General features: G+C 35.5%; 1 protein-coding gene and 1 long non-coding RNA gene across 4 annotated transcripts in view; one reads left to right on the top strand and one right to left on the bottom strand.

Moving 5' to 3' along the window:
* Positions 1 to 18686, top strand: part of LOC126879769 (homeobox protein orthopedia-like) — a 257712-nt gene that overhangs the window by 228849 nt on the left and 10177 nt on the right. The window lies entirely within an intron of this gene.
* Positions 1383 to 13718, bottom strand: LOC126879770 (uncharacterized). Of its 3 annotated transcripts, none has more exons than XR_007696256.1 (2): positions 13312 to 13718; positions 1383 to 2548 (listed from the first exon to the last, which is right to left on the bottom strand). It is a non-coding gene; the product is annotated as an uncharacterized LOC126879770 (long non-coding RNA). The 3 variants fall into 3 exon arrangements; XR_007696257.1 differs by lacking the exon at positions 13312 to 13718 and adding an exon at positions 3111 to 3756; XR_007696255.1 differs by lacking the exon at positions 1383 to 2548 and adding an exon at positions 11583 to 12749.

Below are 18686 nucleotides of genomic sequence, written 5' to 3'. Positions count from 1 at the left end.
GGGATTGGAGATATTGATACCACACCTATGCAAGCTCCTCAAAGCCTGTTTAGCATGGGGAGTCATACCGAAAATATGGCAAAAGGTTAAAGTTATATACTTGCCTAAGGTAGGTAAAATATCCGACATAACACCAAAGTCATATAGACCAATAAGTCTATCCTCTTTTCTATTAAAAACACTAGAAAGGCTTCTGGATAGATACATCAGGGACGAAGTGCTAAAAGATAATCCTCTAAGCAATCGTCAATACGCTACCAACCTGGTAAATCTACGGACTCTGCATTGGATGATCTAAATAGGCTTATCTTAAAGTCAATGGAGGACAAATAGATAGCAATGGCAGCTTTTTTAGATATTGAAGGGGCATTTAATAATGTTACTACCAGCTCTTTGATAGGGGGTATGAGTAGACGAGGCGCACCTGCGGTAATTTGCAGATGGATAAGGGCATCCTTGGAGAATAGGATAGTAATATCCACTCTGGGTAAAGCAACCATCAAAGCAAGAGTAGGTGGAGGCTGTCCACAGGGAGGAGTTCTTTCACCTCTACTTTGGGCAACCTTGGTAGATGATCTTCTCAAAAATCTGTCCACAGAAAACTTTTATTGTCTAGGATACGCGGACGATATAGCAATCGTTGTCAGGGGCAGGTTTGCCCAGGTGGTGTCTGGAAGAATGCAAGCAGCCCTAAATATAGTTGACGACTGGTGTAAACAAGAGAGACTGATAGTCAATGCTCAGAAAACACAAATCGTCAACTTCACCAAAAAGACAGTGTAACCTGTTAGAAGAAGATTTTCTGTTGGAGTGAATGCACAGAGAGTGATAAACTCCAACAGAAGTAGGAAAAAGAAGATCTACTTAATGTAGCCAAAGGAACAAAAATGTGTGGCTTCTACGTTGGAAGAAGCTGAAGTAACTAAAATACTACTTCGCAGTAGTACTTGTATGGGAAGATGTAAAGACAAAGAGTATAGACTTGATATAGGACTGGAGATGAAAAATTATGAATAGATAGATGTAACTTGAATAGCTAGCTCAATATGCAAGAGAATGGCCACTTGACACTCAAGGAAGGATTCGGCCAATTTGCACGGCTATTTCTGGCTGGACAATAAATTAAAGGAAATGACAATGATGGCTAGAAAAGAAGATATTAAGACACTGTTCACAAAGTAGATAAGGTAAATATAATAATATAATGAAAATAGAATAAATTTTTGGGCGCCAGAAGAAGGATAACTGGGTTAACCCTCTTCCAGGTATTCTACGCTGCTATAGAGTATATTAAATTTGTAGTACAAGTAGGTTAAATGTTATTAAAGATTATTAAGTTATAAAATATATTATCAAGATAAAGGAGTAATAAGAAAAAAAAATCACAATAAATGTATATTTATTGAATGTAACTACCAGATTTTCACAATCTCCGAGTTAAGACAAGTAACTAGTATGTAACTCTAACATGACAAAAAAAAATACTAGTGAAAGTCATTTACAGAATTACCTTACAAATATAATCTAAGAATAATCTTAATAAGGTTAGAAAATCTGAATAAGGGTACCTCTAATACAGAAAGTACAACTTACACTTGGTTAGCAGTAACTACCCTCACCCAATAACAATGGTACGAATATCATACGTACACTTAATTCAATACTACCTGATAATATGAACAAGATATTTAATATATGTATGTACAACTCAATGAGTTGACGGGTACCAAGTCCCTAAGTGAACCAACGGAGTTCTGGATACCAAAGATCCTTTTACCGACTCGTGGTTCTTAATAATAATGGCAAGTAAAACTAGTACCTTCCTGAGGGGATGGGTACTAGGGATTTATTCGAATTTAATATAAAAATTAATAGTTAAAGTTAAATAATTTGAATAATAGAAATTTTTAATGATATTTGAAGTTAATTTGAAAAATTTAATTTAAAATATACTAAAATAATTAAAGGAGTTTAAATAGTTATATAAAAGGGAAACAAGCCAAAGAATAATAAAAAAAATATAAGAGTACCAACACTATTGTATGGGAAAGTATCTGAGCTCAGAGATTCTCACCATGGAGGTTACGCAGCTTTGGGGAACGCTATCAATTATTATACTGTTCTGTAATACTATAAAAATCTTGAAAAGGGAAAGGTTATGTGCAATAAATTTATAAAGTACCTATATGAATAAACTAAGTATCCTGAAAATCACAAAAAACAGTCTAAATTTTTACTTAGAGCAAACCGAATGTTCATCAACACAAACCCCTTTTCACAATCTTCCAATGTTCCTTGCGGTGCGTTCCTTGCTGTGTATTCCCCAAATTGACCGGGATGCAATGAGCACAAGGGGGTGCTAACTCCCTCTTGCAACTGTCCTGCTGGAGGTACAAGAAAACAGGTGGAAAAAAAACCAGTTGAAGGTACAGGCGAAAAAGATAGATATGGAGATCTTCCAGGCTGGTCTCCTAGTGACCGTCTCTCTAGAAGTGGTCTACCTTGGTGGTCTTAGGTTTTCTTTTTTTTTATGATTTCATAGTGGTGGCTAAAAAAAACACATATGGTATTACTACCAATCCACCAATGTGTCAAAAAGAAGCAAGAGAAACGAGGAGGTGTTTTTATTCCTATGGGAATAAGAAGAAATAGGTCATTAAGTCCAAAAACTTGAATGACTAGACAGCTCGACTCTTTATTAAGTTGTTATCAGATGACCTTGTTCAAATAACACATGTGATTTTCAATTTGGCTACAAGATATAATTACTGTGAAAAAATATTTCATTATAATATATACACAGGTATATAGATATATTATACAAGGATGAAATATAGTATGATTAGGCAATGGATACTTGTTTGATCATGGTTCAAAAGATAGGAGATCTGTAGACTTGAAAGGAATATAAAAAAATTGAGTTTAAATTAGCTCTATTTTCCAACAGAAAGCACAAATTAGCAAAGAATATTCAATTATCTCTCGATGATTTTGATCCATGAAAATAAACCATAGAAACCATGAACATAGACGACATGAAACTTAATTAGCAAGTTAGTCAAGAAAATTTCAATATGGCGGAAAATAAATTAATAAAATTTTTTATTTACCAGGCCGGAACTCATTTTAAATCTGCATTCAAATTCTTCAACTTCGTATTCACTAATAACTTTATATTCCCTAATGCTGGATGGATTCAATCTTTAATTATAATTTGGATCTTGAAATTGTGGGTAAAATATCAAGCTACCGACCTGACACTCCGACACACTTCTAGAAAGCCAATGCCCTCTCGTTAGCTGGCTGACGATCTCCGTGGGCAATTCAATTCCCCTCTCCCATCGATACGCTGTCAAACGCAAGCAAACCAATGTTGCCACACTTAAAATGTGACGTCACAAGCATTTAAAATTCTGTGATGGTGTTATGTTATATTTTAATAACCATTGAAAGAAAATAATTCTAAAAATAATGAAATAATATCTTCCCATCAATAATGGATTCTATAAGGGGCGGAACGTCACATTCCCTTTTGACCACGAGAAAAAAAAATTTTAATTAAAAAATTTTTTTTTTTCACATATTAAACTAAAGTAGTAGTACTTAGTGTATCATTCCCCGTTGATTCGCAAGATTACAAATAATCACAACTAATAATCAAGGGAAAGCAGGATGGTCACTGCAGCAACTAACAGGAATTGCAAAAGATGACCCGAAGTCCTAGTAAACGTGACTGGTTTTTTTTTTTTTTTTTTTTTTTTTTTTTAAAAGCCAAACAACCTACAGATGAGATTTGATTTATAATGACAAATAAGTGTCGAATTGGCAGCAAATCCAAAGTTGTACTATCCCTGGACATCAGATTTATAAAGGGTATATCCAAGGACGAACAACCAGGCAAAGGTGTGAGCCAATTCATACCCTAACGCAAGTAAATATACTAAAGTCACCAAATAAATCAATAACTAAAATTAGTGAAGAATAATCGAACACTCAATCCAAAATTGGAATAACAATGGACACCAGATTTGTAATGGCATATCCAGAGAAGAACAATCAGGAAGATTTATGGAACAATTCTCACCAATACCGAATAATACAAATAGTAAACATACCAAACGAATCCAAACACATTAACCAAACTAAATGTGGAATTGGACACTCAATCCAAAATCGGACTATCAATGGACACCAGATTTATAAGAGCATATCCAAAGAAGAACGATCAGGAAAATTTATGGACCAATTCCCACTAATACTAAATAAATAACTAAATTAGCTCTACATCTTCCCTCATTCGGTAATATGAGCCTATCTAAACTAAATAATAAAAATGAAGGGTAACTTATAAGTACTATGACTCTATGGTAAATACAAAATATGACGGGAACGAGCTCCCAATTTTTTTTATAAGACTGTATATTCATTTGAACATACATAGGATTATCCAGGAGATATTCCTGAATCTAAGCAACAACTAATGCCTGAGGATAGAAGAGGGAATCTACTAAAAAGAAAATCAATAATTTGTCCCGACGGGTTGATCACTAACATTACGACTCTACGTATATGGATAATCAAAGCATCAATATACTATGAACTAAGAGACATAAAATAAGCAAACTAAACTTCCCTATTATCGTGTGAAAACGTGTCTGGAATATTTGGACTAATTACACAAGAACGGCTAGGAAATGTTGCGCACCACTTCCCGACCGGAAATATTATCATGCATAAACATCCGCAAACTCAATCATGAAAGACATGGATTACGAAATCGGATAGCAGTGATCAGTTGCTGAATTTCGAACCCACGTATTCACCAACTTTGAGCATTAACAGACTAGTTCATAAGAAGAAATATGAAAGACTCAAGCATTCATCTATAAACCAAAATTCCAAACTCATTCCAAAATTATACTGTGGAGAAAATAAAGACCTGAATTATTGTAAAGTATCTAACATATCCGTGACAAATGTCAATAGCGTAACCCAATAACAAATTAAAAACCCCATCTTTCCAATATGGCAAATCCAATACTTACATGATATAAAAATAATATAAAAAAATAATAATAAGTAGGTAATCAAATATCCAAAATATAACACATAATCTAAGATATGGTAGTGTAACATAGTTCCATTTCTATTCAGCAAGAATACTTGTATGAGCCGACATATCCAAATATCTAATAATCAACAGCCCTTTTATTATAAGAGGTTGAGTACACAAACTAAAAGTACAAGTGGGGATTATCAACTTGGTAATACTATTGGCTGGATTAGTACTTGAGAATATTTGTCCATGAATTAAAATGCAATTCATAATACAGAAAAAATGATAAACTCATACAAGCGGTATTACACAAGAATTCGGTACCTAATAAGTAACTAATAAGTGAGAAGTCATCAAACCATGCCGAAGGTTAAAAATTATGCTATGGTCCTGCACTCTCTGGTGATTAAAAATTTAGACTAAAATACTATACCATAATAAAACGAGCTAAAGGCAAACACAGGAAGATATTAGCTTAAACAACCCTAAGTTAATCTTCTTCCGATGAAGTTGAAGAATCAACATCGTCCATGGTATTGTCAGGCAGTAAATCCTTTACATGAAATTGACCAATTCGCTTATTAGTCAAATTGTCCTTTAATTCATAAATCAAAGGAGATATTACCCTTAAGACAGTACATGGGACATACTTCTGGCAAAACTTTGCAGAAATGGCATCACCCTTACTGGATTTGACAAAATTGCGCTTTAATACTCGATCACCAACAAAGAATCGCAGATCTCGTTTCCTCAAATTATAGTGCTGCTGGTTCCTTAGGTAAGAAGTTTTTAACTTCTTCCTAATGTCTGCGAAAATATGAGGTAACGTCTGGAGATCATCTAAGCGATGAAGTTTCTCAGATATTTGAGGAAGATTTTCGGAATTGTCTGAAATTACACCAAAATAATCACCTGATAAAGCAACATTCCTACCAAAATTCAGATATGCTGGAGAGCACTGGGTAACTTCATGGACAGAAGTCCTTATGGCTTGAGCTATGGAATGAATATATTGATCCCAAGCTCTGTGATCTGGGTATGTATAGGACCTTAGAGCTGTGACAATACTGCGATTTACTCTCTCAGTATGGTTTGCTTGTGGATGGTAGGCAGCATTATAAAAGGTCTTCTGAACCTTATATTTAGCTAAAAGATCTTTAAAGGCCTTTGATACAAACTGAGGACCATTGTCACATGACACAATTTGGGGAACACCGTACACCAAAAAGACTTGTTCCTCCAAATATTTCAAAATTGCTGGAGTTGTGGCCTGACGAAGAGGACAAACTAAAGGAAATTTAGTGAAATAATCCACAACTACCAGGCAATAGGTATTACCCTTGTAGCTCCGAGGATACGGTCCAATGAGATCCATTGAGATCATCTGCCAAGGAAAATTGATGTTTCTGAAGGAACCCATAAGTCCAGCTTGTGGTAGGTTACTTGGTTTGCAAGTAGCACAAACCATGCATTTAGAAATGTACCTTTTAATAGACTTCCGCATGCCAGGCCAATAATATAATTCAGCAATGCGGTGATATGTCTTATAAAACCCAAAATGACCAGCTGTAACTTCATCATGAAACATATGCAGAATATTTTCCCTATTTGGCGTAGGCACAACTATTTTCCACTCCGACATGTTGGATAAGGACTCTATCGGACTAAAGGTGTGTTTGTACAGAACATTATTCTCTACCTTAAAATCAGAATATTTTTGTGGGTCTTGAGTAACCCTATCAATCATATTCTGATACCACACATCAGGGGTTAAAGAAGACAGATCTAGGACATTAATATCGTGGACACGTGAAAGAGCATCTGCAACCACGACCCCGTTTGCCTTTCTATGGACAATCTTATATGAATAGGCAGCCAGTTTACATATCCATCGAGAAAGTCTCTGAGAAGGGTTTTTCATACTATGAAGCCATACCAAGGAACTATGGTCCGTAATTATAGTGAAATTACGACCTTCCAAATAATAACGAAACGCTTCTAACCCATGGATGATAGCTAAGAGTTCTTTCTCTGTGGTTGAATAGTTTTTCTGGGCCTTATTCAACTTCTTACTAGTGTAAGCTATTGGGTGTTCAGAGCCATCCTTCAACTGAAATAATACGCCACCAGAAGCAGTATTAGAGCAATCTGTCATTAGATAAAAATGCTCATCAAAATTAGGTGACATCATGACCGGAGCGCTCGTTAAAGCATCTTTAACGCGCCGAAAAGCTTCATCGGCCTCAGGAGTCCAAGTAATGGTCTGTCCCTTTTTCCTGTTCTTCAAAAGATCAGTAAGAGGAGACAACAAGGTAGAGTATGACGGTACAAACCGACGATAATAGCCACACATTCCCAATATCCTACGGACTTGGGTGGTGGTCTTAGGTATGGGAAAATTTTTAATAGCTACTATTTTCTCAGGATCAGTCCTTAGCCCCTGGTTATCAACAACATAACCCAAGAACTTAAGACTAGGACGACAAAACTGACATTTATCCAAATTGATCGTCAGATTAGCTTCCTTAAGACGTAAAAATAACTTATCTAAAATTTCCATATGAAGGGAAAAATCGGGAGTGACAACCAAAATATCGTCCAAATAATAGAAAACATAGGGCTCTAACTGTGGACCAATGACTAAATCCATCAGACGACACATTGTCTGAGGAGCAGAAACAAGACCGAAAGGCATGGTGACAAACTGGAATAATCCTTTACCACTGACAGCAAAAGCAGTATACTTCTTGCTCTCTTCACTCAGTGGGATCTGTAAGAAGGCCTTAGACAAATCAATAGAAGAGATGTATTTGGCATTCTGAAGTTTGCTCAAAATCACATCTATTCTGGGGATAGGATAAGCATCCCTGTTCGTTGTGATACTGTTTAGTTTTCGACCGTCAAAGCAGATCCTGAAGGATCCATCCTTCTTCTTCGTTAACCAGAGTGGGGAACAATAGGACGACGTTGAATGTTCTATGATATTTAAAGCAAGCATCGAATCTACTTCTTTTTCTAAATCTGCCTGCCAGGCTTGAGGTATGGGATACTGATACAACCTAAAAGGAGTGGGATTTCCCACTTCGATAGTGTGAGATATTAACGACGTACGACCTAGTTTGTCTTTTGAAGAAAGAGTAGTGAATTTAGAGATCATACTCTCTAATTGCCTTTGTTCGGAGCTTGATAAACTAGCAAAATCATGAATAGCACTAAGGGTAGATAAATTAAATTCAGATATGGAAAAAGAAAAATCAGAACAACTTAAGGTGCTATTGAAAGCATTGAAAAAGTCCATACCTAGAATTATAGAATTCTGCACGGAAGGAATAACATAGAATGTAATTTCTCTACATAAATCGGCCACTGTGATTTCAATTTGGAGTTTGCCTGTAATGGACTGAACTGTACCATCTGCAGTAGATACTCGCAAAGATGAAATGGGCATAATGGGAATACTAGAATTTTTCAATAAATTTAATGAATGTGCCCCTATCAAGGAAATATTAGAGCCACTATCTAACAAAGCTAAACACGATTGTCCTAGAATTTGAATAGGGAGATATGGCCTATTATCATTTTGTTTCCTAACTAATAAAGAATTAATATCTAGATATAAAGTATTTGGTTGTCTAGAACCGTTATAGGGAACTAACCTAGACGTATCATCATCATTAACAAAACTAGAATCTAATATAGATAATGGAACTACATCACTATCACAATTATTATTGTTACGTTGAACACTACCAATCAAAGAAGAATTTGTAAATGAACATCTGTGATCATTTGAATCAAGCGAATCTAACGTATCATCTATAGAAATTAATTTCTGGTTTAATTTTGTTTTGTGGTGTGTGCTGTTTTCTTGAACGACACCCCTTTCCCTTTTCGTGAAGATGGGTTTGGGTTGCTGGATGTGCTTGGTCCAGCAGTTTCGTTTGACGATGGGGTTGGATTCCCTGATTGGGTGTTGGACGGAGAAACGTTCAGGGGACGGACCTCCGACGTCTCGTTTCCCGAACACTTAGAACAATTCCTTTTAAGGGTGTTCTCTCGGCCACAACCATGGCAGAAAATACGACTTTGAGGAATTGCACAATTGTAAAACGGATGACCTGGCTGATCACAATTCCAACAGACAAGAGAACTAACAACCGAAACATTATGATCATGGCCCTTATTTGGCCAAGAACGTTGCCTAAAGGAAGTTGGCTGAGAAGAAGAGTTAGAATAGGATCGAGATGTGGATGGAGGTTGCGAAGACCAGGATAAAGTTTCCTCCAAACGTTTGCACTTTATAGTAAGGTCATCAATGTTCTGAATGTCCATAAGAGCTAATTGTTGATGATAAAAGGGTAATAGACATTTAAGGATGATTTTAATTTTAGCTAAATCTGACAAAGGAGTGTCTAAACGACTACACATACCTAATATAGTATTAATAAACATAGTAACAGATTCCCCAGGTTTCTGCTTATGATTCTTAATTTGATCTAGTAGGTCGTCCTGGAACGAGTACGGAAGAAAATCTGACTTCAACTTTTTAATCAGATCAGACCAACAAGAAAAATTACCCCTATTATTCCTAAACCAGGTAAAAGCTGTCCCGGTGAACAGTTCAGCAGATGCAGCAAACAAATCCTCTTCAGAAACACCTCTAGATACTCGAAGACATTCAACCCTTTCCAAAAATGACATCACATCAGTGTGCTGTTTTTCACCTGAAAATGAAATACCCCATTTGTGTACTTGCACAGGTTTGGAGTAAGTGAAACTAGATACATTGACTGGAGCATTAGGAGTAGAGGTAGCTATGGGGTTAACTCTAGAATCAAGTTCACCCTCTAGTGTTAATATTCTAAGAGAAACAGATTTCTTGAAAGGTTCCTGTTCTTCGGTAGGACAGTGTAACAAGTGTACACGGGCAGAAATATGGCCTAGACGAGATGTTAATCGCGCATACTCTGTATCCTTTACAGTTCCCCTAAATTTTTCGATTTTTTTAGACAAGCTGTCCAATGTTTCAGAGATTCCTTTCTGTTGTTCCTCAAAAGGGATGGATACAGCTGATATCTGGAGAAAACTCCTATTGCCAGCTTCTTGTTTCAAAGCACCTCTCAGAAGATTGCGTTTTTTATCGACAGTTGTCGACTCCTCTGGCATTATGTCCCTAATCTTTAATTCATAATCCAGTTCATCCACCAGAAGATGTTCAGCTTTAAAAGCACACATGATGAGAGCAAAATTATTGACAAGTAGTCCAAAGAACAGAAGTATGAAAGATACCTAAGTTTGCACGCAAAATATATATACCGAGAAAATATTCGCAACACACCAACAAAATCAAAATGGCCAGCAAAAAATATATATATATATATATAATGAAGTATATAATCAAATAAATAAGATCAAATAAATATATAAGATCAAATAAATGGATAAATAATCCAATAAATAATGTATACTCAAGTAAACCTACTACCTAAATACTGGAAGTAAATTTTTATTTATATGTAACTTACCACCACTTTGGAAAAAATATATATAATAATAATCAATGCTTAGTTGTACCTCCAACTATACCACTATTGGCTGAAGGAATAAAAATTACCTTATATGAATTATATTATTAATAGCAATATTAAATATAAGTTCCCAATAAAAAATTCAAATTTAACCCAGAATGTAAGTTGCACAAACCTATACTATAATGAGGTCCCAAAATATAAACAAAAATCAAAACAGCGTATAAGAATACCTGATATGTATCAGAAATTAAAAATAAAATAAATAAGTAACAAGATGTGTATAGAGATACCAAACGGAAATAACAAAGAAACTTGAGATAAAAAGAGAAGAATTGACCTAAATAAATACTGTCTCAGACCAAAAATAAGGCCACCACGTTGGGAAGCCGATGTAACCTGTTAGAAGAAGATTTACTGTTGGAGTGAATGCACAGAGAGTGATAAACTCCAACAGAAGTAGGAAAAAGAAGATCTACTTAATGTAGCCAAAGGAACAAAAATGTGTGGCTTCTACGTTGGAAGAAGCTGAAGTAACTAAAATACTACTTCGCAGTAGTACTTGTATGGGAAGATGTAAAGACAAAGAGTATAGACTTGATATAGGACTGGAGATTAAAAATTATGAATAGATAGATGTAACTTGAATAGCTAGCTCAATATGCAAGAGAATGGCCACTTGACACTCAAGGAAGGATTCGGCCAATTTGCACGGCTATTTCTGGCTGGACAATAAATTAAAGGAAATGACAATGATGGCTAGAAAAGAAGATATTAAGACACTGTTCACAAAGTAGATAAGGTAAATATAATAATATAATGAAAATAGAATAAATTTTTGGGCGCCAGAAGAAGGATAACTGGGTTAACCCTCTTCCAGGTATTCTACGCTGCTATAGAGTATATTAAATTTGTAGTACAAGTAGGTTAAATGTTATTAAAGATTATTAAGTTATAAAATATATTATCAAGATAAAGGAGTAATAAGAAAAAAAAAATCACAATAAATGTATATTTATTGAATGTAACTACCAGATTTTCACAATCTCCGAGTTAAGACAAGTAACTAGTATGTAACTCTAACATGACAAAAAAAAAATACTAGTGAAAGTCATTTACAGAATTACCTTACAAATATAATCTAAGAATAATCTTAATAAGGTTAGAAAATCTGAATAAGGGTACCTCTAATACAGAAAGTACAACTTACACTTGGTTAGCAGTAACTACCCTCACCCAATAACAATGGTACGAATATCATACGTACACTTAATTCAATACTACCTGATAATATGAACAAGATATTTAATATATGTATGTACAACTCAATGAGTTGACGGGTACCAAGTCCCTAAGTGAACCAACGGAGTTCTGGATACCAAAGATCCTTTTACCGACTCGTGGTTCTTAATAATAATGGCAAGTAAAACTAGTACCTTCCTGAGGGGATGGGTACTAGGGATTTATTCGAATTTAATATAAAAATTAATAGTTAAAGTTAAATAATTTGAATAATAGAAATTTTTAATGATATTTGAAGTTAATTTGAAAAATTTAATTTAAAATATACTAAAATAATTAAAGGAGTTTAAATAGTTATATAAAAGGGAAACAAGCCAAAGAATAATAAAAAAAATATAAGAGTACCAACACTATTGTATGGGAAAGTATCTGAGCTCAGAGATTCTCACCATGGAGGTTACGCAGCTTTGGGGAACGCTATCAATTATTATACTGTTCTGTAATACTATAAAAATCTTGAAAAGGGAAAGGTTATGTGCAATAAATTTATAAAGTACCTATATGAATAAACTAAGTATCCTGAAAATCACAAAAAACAGTCTAAATTTTTACTTAGAGCAAACCGAATGTTCATCAACACAAACCCCTTTTCACAATCTTCCAATGTTCCTTGCGGTGCGTTCCTTGCTGTGTATTCCCCAAATTGACCGGGATGCAATGAGCACAAGGGGGTGCTAACTCCCTCTTGCAACTGTCCTGCTGGAGGTACAAGAAAACAGGTGGAAAAAAAACCAGTTGAAGGTACAGGCGAAAAAGATAGATATGGAGATCTTCCAGGCTGGTCTCCTAGTGACCGTCTCTCTAGAAGTGGTCTACCTTGGTGGTCTTAGGTTTTCTTTTTTTTTATGATTTCATAGTGGTGGCTAAAAAAAACACATATGGTATTACTACCAATCCACCAATGTGTCAAAAAGAAGCAAGAGAAACGAGGAGGTGTTTTTATTCCTATGGGAATAAGAAGAAATAGGTCATTAAGTCCAAAAACTTGAATGACTAGACAGCTCGACTCTTTATTAAGTTGTTATCAGATGACCTTGTTCAAATAACACATGTGATTTTCAATTTGGCTACAAGATATAATTACTGTGAAAAAATATTTCATTATAATATATACACAGGTATATAGATATATTATACAAGGATGAAATATAGTATGATTAGGCAATGGATACTTGTTTGATCATGGTTCAAAAGATAGGAGATCTGTAGACTTGAAAGGAATATAAAAAAATTGAGTTTAAATTAGCTCTATTTTCCAACAGAAAGCACAAATTAGCAAAGAATATTCAATTATCTCTCGATGATTTTGATCCATGAAAATAAACCATAGAAACCATGAACATAGACGACATGAAACTTAATTAGCAAGTTAGTCAAGAAAATTTCAATATGGCGGAAAATAAATTAATAAAATTTTTTATTTACCAGGCCGGAACTCATTTTAAATCTGCATTCAAATTCTTCAACTTCGTATTCACTAATAACTTTATATTCCCTAATGCTGGATGGATTCAATCTTTAATTATAATTTGGATCTTGAAATTGTGGGTAAAATATCAAGCTACCGACCTGACACTCCGACACACTTCTAGAAAGCCAATGCCCTCTCGTTAGCTGGCTGACGATCTCCGTGGGCAATTCAATTCCCCTCTCCCATCGATACGCTGTCAAACGCAAGCAAACCAATGTTGCCACACTTAAAATGTGACGTCACAAGCATTTAAAATTCTGTGATGGTGTTATGTTATATTTTAATAACCATTGAAAGAAAATAATTCTAAAAATAATGAAATAATATCTTCCCATCAATAATGGATTCTATAAGGGGCGGAACGTCACAACAGCACTACAAGTCCTAAAACCACCGGTGCTGGGAGGAAAAGAGATTTCATTTGCCAAAGAAACAAAATACCTTGGGGTTTATTTTGATCATATGCTTACATGGAATACTCACATAATAAAAACCACACAGAAAGCTACTATGTCCTTGGGCAGATGTAGAAGAATGTGTGGTAAGAATTGGGGGCTTAACCCCAAAATGACTCTATGGTTATACACAAGGGTTACTAGGCCCATGATAACCTATGGCTCGGTGACGTGGTGGACAAAGACGCAGCAAGTGGGAGCAATAAGGCTGCTAGGTAATACACAAAGGCTAGCATGCCTGTGTATTACGGGGGCCATAAAAACCACTCCTATAGCAGCGCTGGAAGTCCTACTGAATCTACCACCACTTCATATCTTTGTGCAGGGCGAAGCCAGATCAGTGATGTACAGATTAATTCATGGTCAGCCACATATAAGCCAGGTGCATGGTGCTGACAATAGAAAGCTAATCGAGGAGCTAAAAGCCGATATTGTGATGGGGCAGCCTATCGATGCAACAGCAACGAGATATAGCTTTGAAAATAAGTTTAAAATTAATATACCAGGCAGGGAAGACTGGAAGGAAGGTGTACCCATACAGGCGGTTGCTACCTGGTACACTGATGGCTCAAAAACATCGGAAGGTGTGGGAGCTGGCATAGTAGGGACAAATCAAGGAATTCAGTTCCCGGTTAGTCTATCAAAGGATGTCACAGTTTTCCAGACGGAAATAACGGCAATCCATCACTGCGTGGAAGAAATAGAAAGGCAGCAAAGAACGTTCCGTTCAGTTGCCATCTTTACAGATAGTCAGGCAGCGCTTAAGGCACTCAATTCTGTAGAGGTCAAGTCTAAGCTAGTATGGGATTGTGTGAGTGCCCTAAATAAACTAGGATATCGTAGCAAGGTTACGGTGGCCTGGGTACCGGGGCACGAGGGTCATAAGGGCAATGAGAAAGCAGATGAAATGGCCAAACAAGGCTAATCAATGCCATTCGTTGGACCGGAACCCTTCTGCGCGGCGTTGCAAAGGCAGTTACAAGAACGGCTACAAGAAAGTGGGTAGCTCACAAATATTTGGAATGGTGGAGTAATTCACCAGGTCAAAGACAGGCGAAACAGTTCATTACAGAACATTCGCCAAAATTTACGGCAGACCTAATAAGCAAAGACAGGAAAACAGTCAAAGCCATAGTAGGTCTGCTAACAGGGCACTGTAAGCTGAATAGGCACTTAAAGCTGATGTGATTGGCAGATGATGACCTGTGCAGATTCTGTCACCTCGAAGAAGAAACAGCAGAGCACATTTTATGTCAGTGTGACAATCTGGCAAATGTGCGGTTATTTGCATTAGGAGAACAAAATCCAACGGCAAATAGCTACATGGAAGGTTCAGTCTCGAAGCTATTAGACTTTTTAAAAAGGGTCAGGCTAGAGAACGTTATCTAGGACTAGAGGGCCACAATAGATCTGAAAAGGTCGCAGTGGAATAGGCCAGAATGCCACCTCTCTAAATCTAATTTAATATTCATGCAGACCCCCATTTAAGCATAAGAGAGATCTCCAGATATTTAGGAATATTCTATGGCTCAGGGCAAAAAATAATAATGGATTTTAAAATGCATCCGTATCACGTCGTGATTCATCAATCCTTAAAAGAGACTGACTTTGAACGTAGGCTCGATTACAGCTACAGGCTTAGAGACTTCATTAGGGAAAACCGTCTTATTTTGTCACAAATATTGTGAACAGATGAAGCATCGTTTAGCAGTAATGGCAAGGTAAATCTGCATAACATGCATTACTGGTCGGACACTAATCCACACTGGTTACGTGAAGATTATCAGCAGGGTCGATGGAGCGTTAATGTCTGGTGCGGTGTTATTAATGGTCCTATTATCGGTCCGCACATATTTAATGGCAATCTAACCGGTGACATGTATTTGAACTTTTTATTGAACGATTTAACAGGACTCTTAGAAAACGTGCCTGTAGAAATAAGAAGAAACATGTGGTTTCAACAAGACGGATACCCGGCACATTATTCTCGAAATGTGCAAGATTTTATGAACAGGCATTTTCTTAAGCGTTGGATTGGTAGAGGCAGTCTATTTTTCTGGCCACCACGTTCCCCCGATTTAACCTGCCTTGATTTTTATCTGTGGGGCCGAATAAAGGATTTAGTGTATAAAACTCGACCAACTACTCGAGAAGACATGATAGTCCGAATTCAAAACGCTATAAATATTATACCAAGAGCGGAAATTGAGGCAGCTGTCAACTCCACCCAGAAGAGATTGGACCAGTGCATTCAAAATAATGGACAACATTTTGAACATTTACGACAAAATTATTAATTTATTTTTAACGTTTATTTTTAAAGTTCTGTGTTCTTGTTTTTAGTGTTATTGTTCTTGCTGTTGTTGGACAGTTTTATTAAGATTTTTTTCCAAATATGTAAATTAGTATGTTTCGAGATATGGGCGCCCGATGTAAACATATTTTATTTTTTTCAATCCAAAACCGTTTGTCTAACGAAAAAAAGTCAAGAGGTTCTTTTTGTTAGCAACTAATAAGAGATTACAAAACTGATTTTTATTTTGATAAAAAACAGTAGCGTGCCATTTTTTAATGTAATGAAATTATATTTTGGTCAATATCAACGGTTCAAAAAAAGGTAGATAATAAATTATTTTCATTAAATTATAGAGAAATTTATCCTCTTTTAAAATATATAAAAATTAAGATACCGTTACATCTGTTTTTTTTTAACTCAAAAATTTGCTACCATTTCAGTTAACGCCATCTAGCGGCGACAGCAAACGTCAAAAATTTAAAAGCAAATATGCGTTTTGTAGTGCAAATTATGCTCATTCATATGAGCCTAAGTTTGCTAAAATCGGTCAAAAGAAACGGAAGAAATCTTGGTTTGTTTAAAAAAACAATTGAACTTCCCCACTGCGTTATTTTGATAGATATAGAACAAAACGTTTTAGACAAAAAATGTAGGAAAATGGTCTGTAAATATGAAAATGATCATCGATAAACTTTTACTGGACAAAATTCTATAAAAATCCCAGTTTTCTACTTTGTGTTGGTTGTTACGCCCTCTAGCGGACGTTTGACAAACTCGAAAATAATTTCCAGCAATTTCTCTTGACGACTTTTATCATGATTTTTCTTTCTTAAATCTATACGACCAATATCTTATGAGATATGGCCGCTCGCTACCCTTAACTGATCACCCTGTACATACATAAATTATTGTAATCACTGAATACATATATAATGAAAAATAATCCTATTAATTAAATTAATGAATAATTTACGCCATTATACAAGTAACTGTTATCCAAAAATATTCGAACACGTTACCAAATAACCATCTCGTTCGTTGCTGGAGACGACATCGCTGTCAAAATTACTGTTTACATCTAGTGCATAAGCCATGCGAATTAACTGTAGTTGATTTACTCCATCTTAATAAATTCGTCAATTAATTCCAGTTACCGCAAGGATATATTTTGGTGAGTTTTTATGTTGCTTAATGTTTTGCCAACTTACCTTTGGCTGTCTTTTTTAAATAACCATTGAAGCTCTATTCAACCTGACTCTTCTGTTTCTTACAATTAGTTTTTTGTTACTAAATTCTTAGATTATATTACTGAAATGTCTGGAAACATTCGGAATACCTATGGGTTCCGTCATTTCACCTATCCTTGTGAATTTTGTTTTAGATGATTTATCTCAGACCGTTAAAGGTTATTGGATTCTCAAATCCTTTTTATTAAGAGCTATGTGGAGATCCTCATTCTAGCTTTACCAGTGGATAGAATCTTGAGTACCCTGTCAGCTTTAAACGGTTTTGATCCTTTCTTACAGTTCACTTGTGAATTAGAGGACTCAGCCATTATAGTATTCCCTTTTTGAATATGCTTGTTTTTATAAGGATTGACAACACTTTAGTTACAAGTTGCTACAGGAAAACAACGGCTTCCAACAGCTTTTTCAACTGCCTTTTCTGTTATCCACTTGAGTACAAAATCGACCTCATTCAGGCTCTTAGCTTTATGTTACACGGTTCACACCAGCGGTTCATCAAGAGTAAATATTCTGTTGATAACTCCATCTACTCTCCTTGCTTAACAGATATCTTTTTTCTAAGAGTTATCGTGCTTAATTAATGATTTACCCAATAGTGACCAATTAAGGTCAATCGTGCAGTTGATAATACAGTTCTGTAAACTATAATACTCCTTTGACCTCATTTATATCCCATTTTTCATCCTAACCTTACTTTCCTCAAATTACATATAAATTATTTCGAAATATAGGTACTAGTCAAAGTTGCAACTAAAAATGCTAAGACTGTCCAGAACTTGTTTTTCAAACCCCATTGTTCCTTGTCTCCTCTTGAACAAATTAACATTGCTTACCACATTTCTTGTACTGATTGAGACATTAATTTGTTACATAGGACAAACTGGGAAGTCACTTAGGGTTCTCATCATCTTCTCAACTTCTCACCATGGATATATTAACTGATCCAAAAATTCTTTAGCTTTAGCACAACACACTATTTCATCACAGCATAAGCCAATTATGATTGGGTCCAAATTTTTTGTTATAAAAAGAAGTACACTAAAGGACAGCCTTTAGAAATGTGCTTATACTTAAGCATACCTCTGAACTCAACAAGAGAACTGACATTAGAAACTTGAGTCACATTTTAAATACCTATGTAAACCATTTCCAAGTTGGCTGTGCCGTACTTATGACGACCAACTAGTGAGAAATACGTATTTACTGCCGTCTTTTTCATTCTTCCTATTTTTTTTTGGCGATATTCTCAGTAGCAATTCTTCAGTTGCATAGCAGACGGATATTTTTACACTTGTACACCCTTACGTTTATACTTGTTTGACTAAAATGTC

This window comes from Diabrotica virgifera, chromosome 2 (genome assembly GCF_917563875.1).
Source record: "Diabrotica virgifera virgifera chromosome 2, PGI_DIABVI_V3a".
Taxonomy (NCBI): Eukaryota; Metazoa; Arthropoda; class Insecta; order Coleoptera; family Chrysomelidae; genus Diabrotica; species Diabrotica virgifera.
Note: the sequence above shows the minus strand (reverse complement) of the source record. Positions and strands in the feature narration are given on the sequence as shown.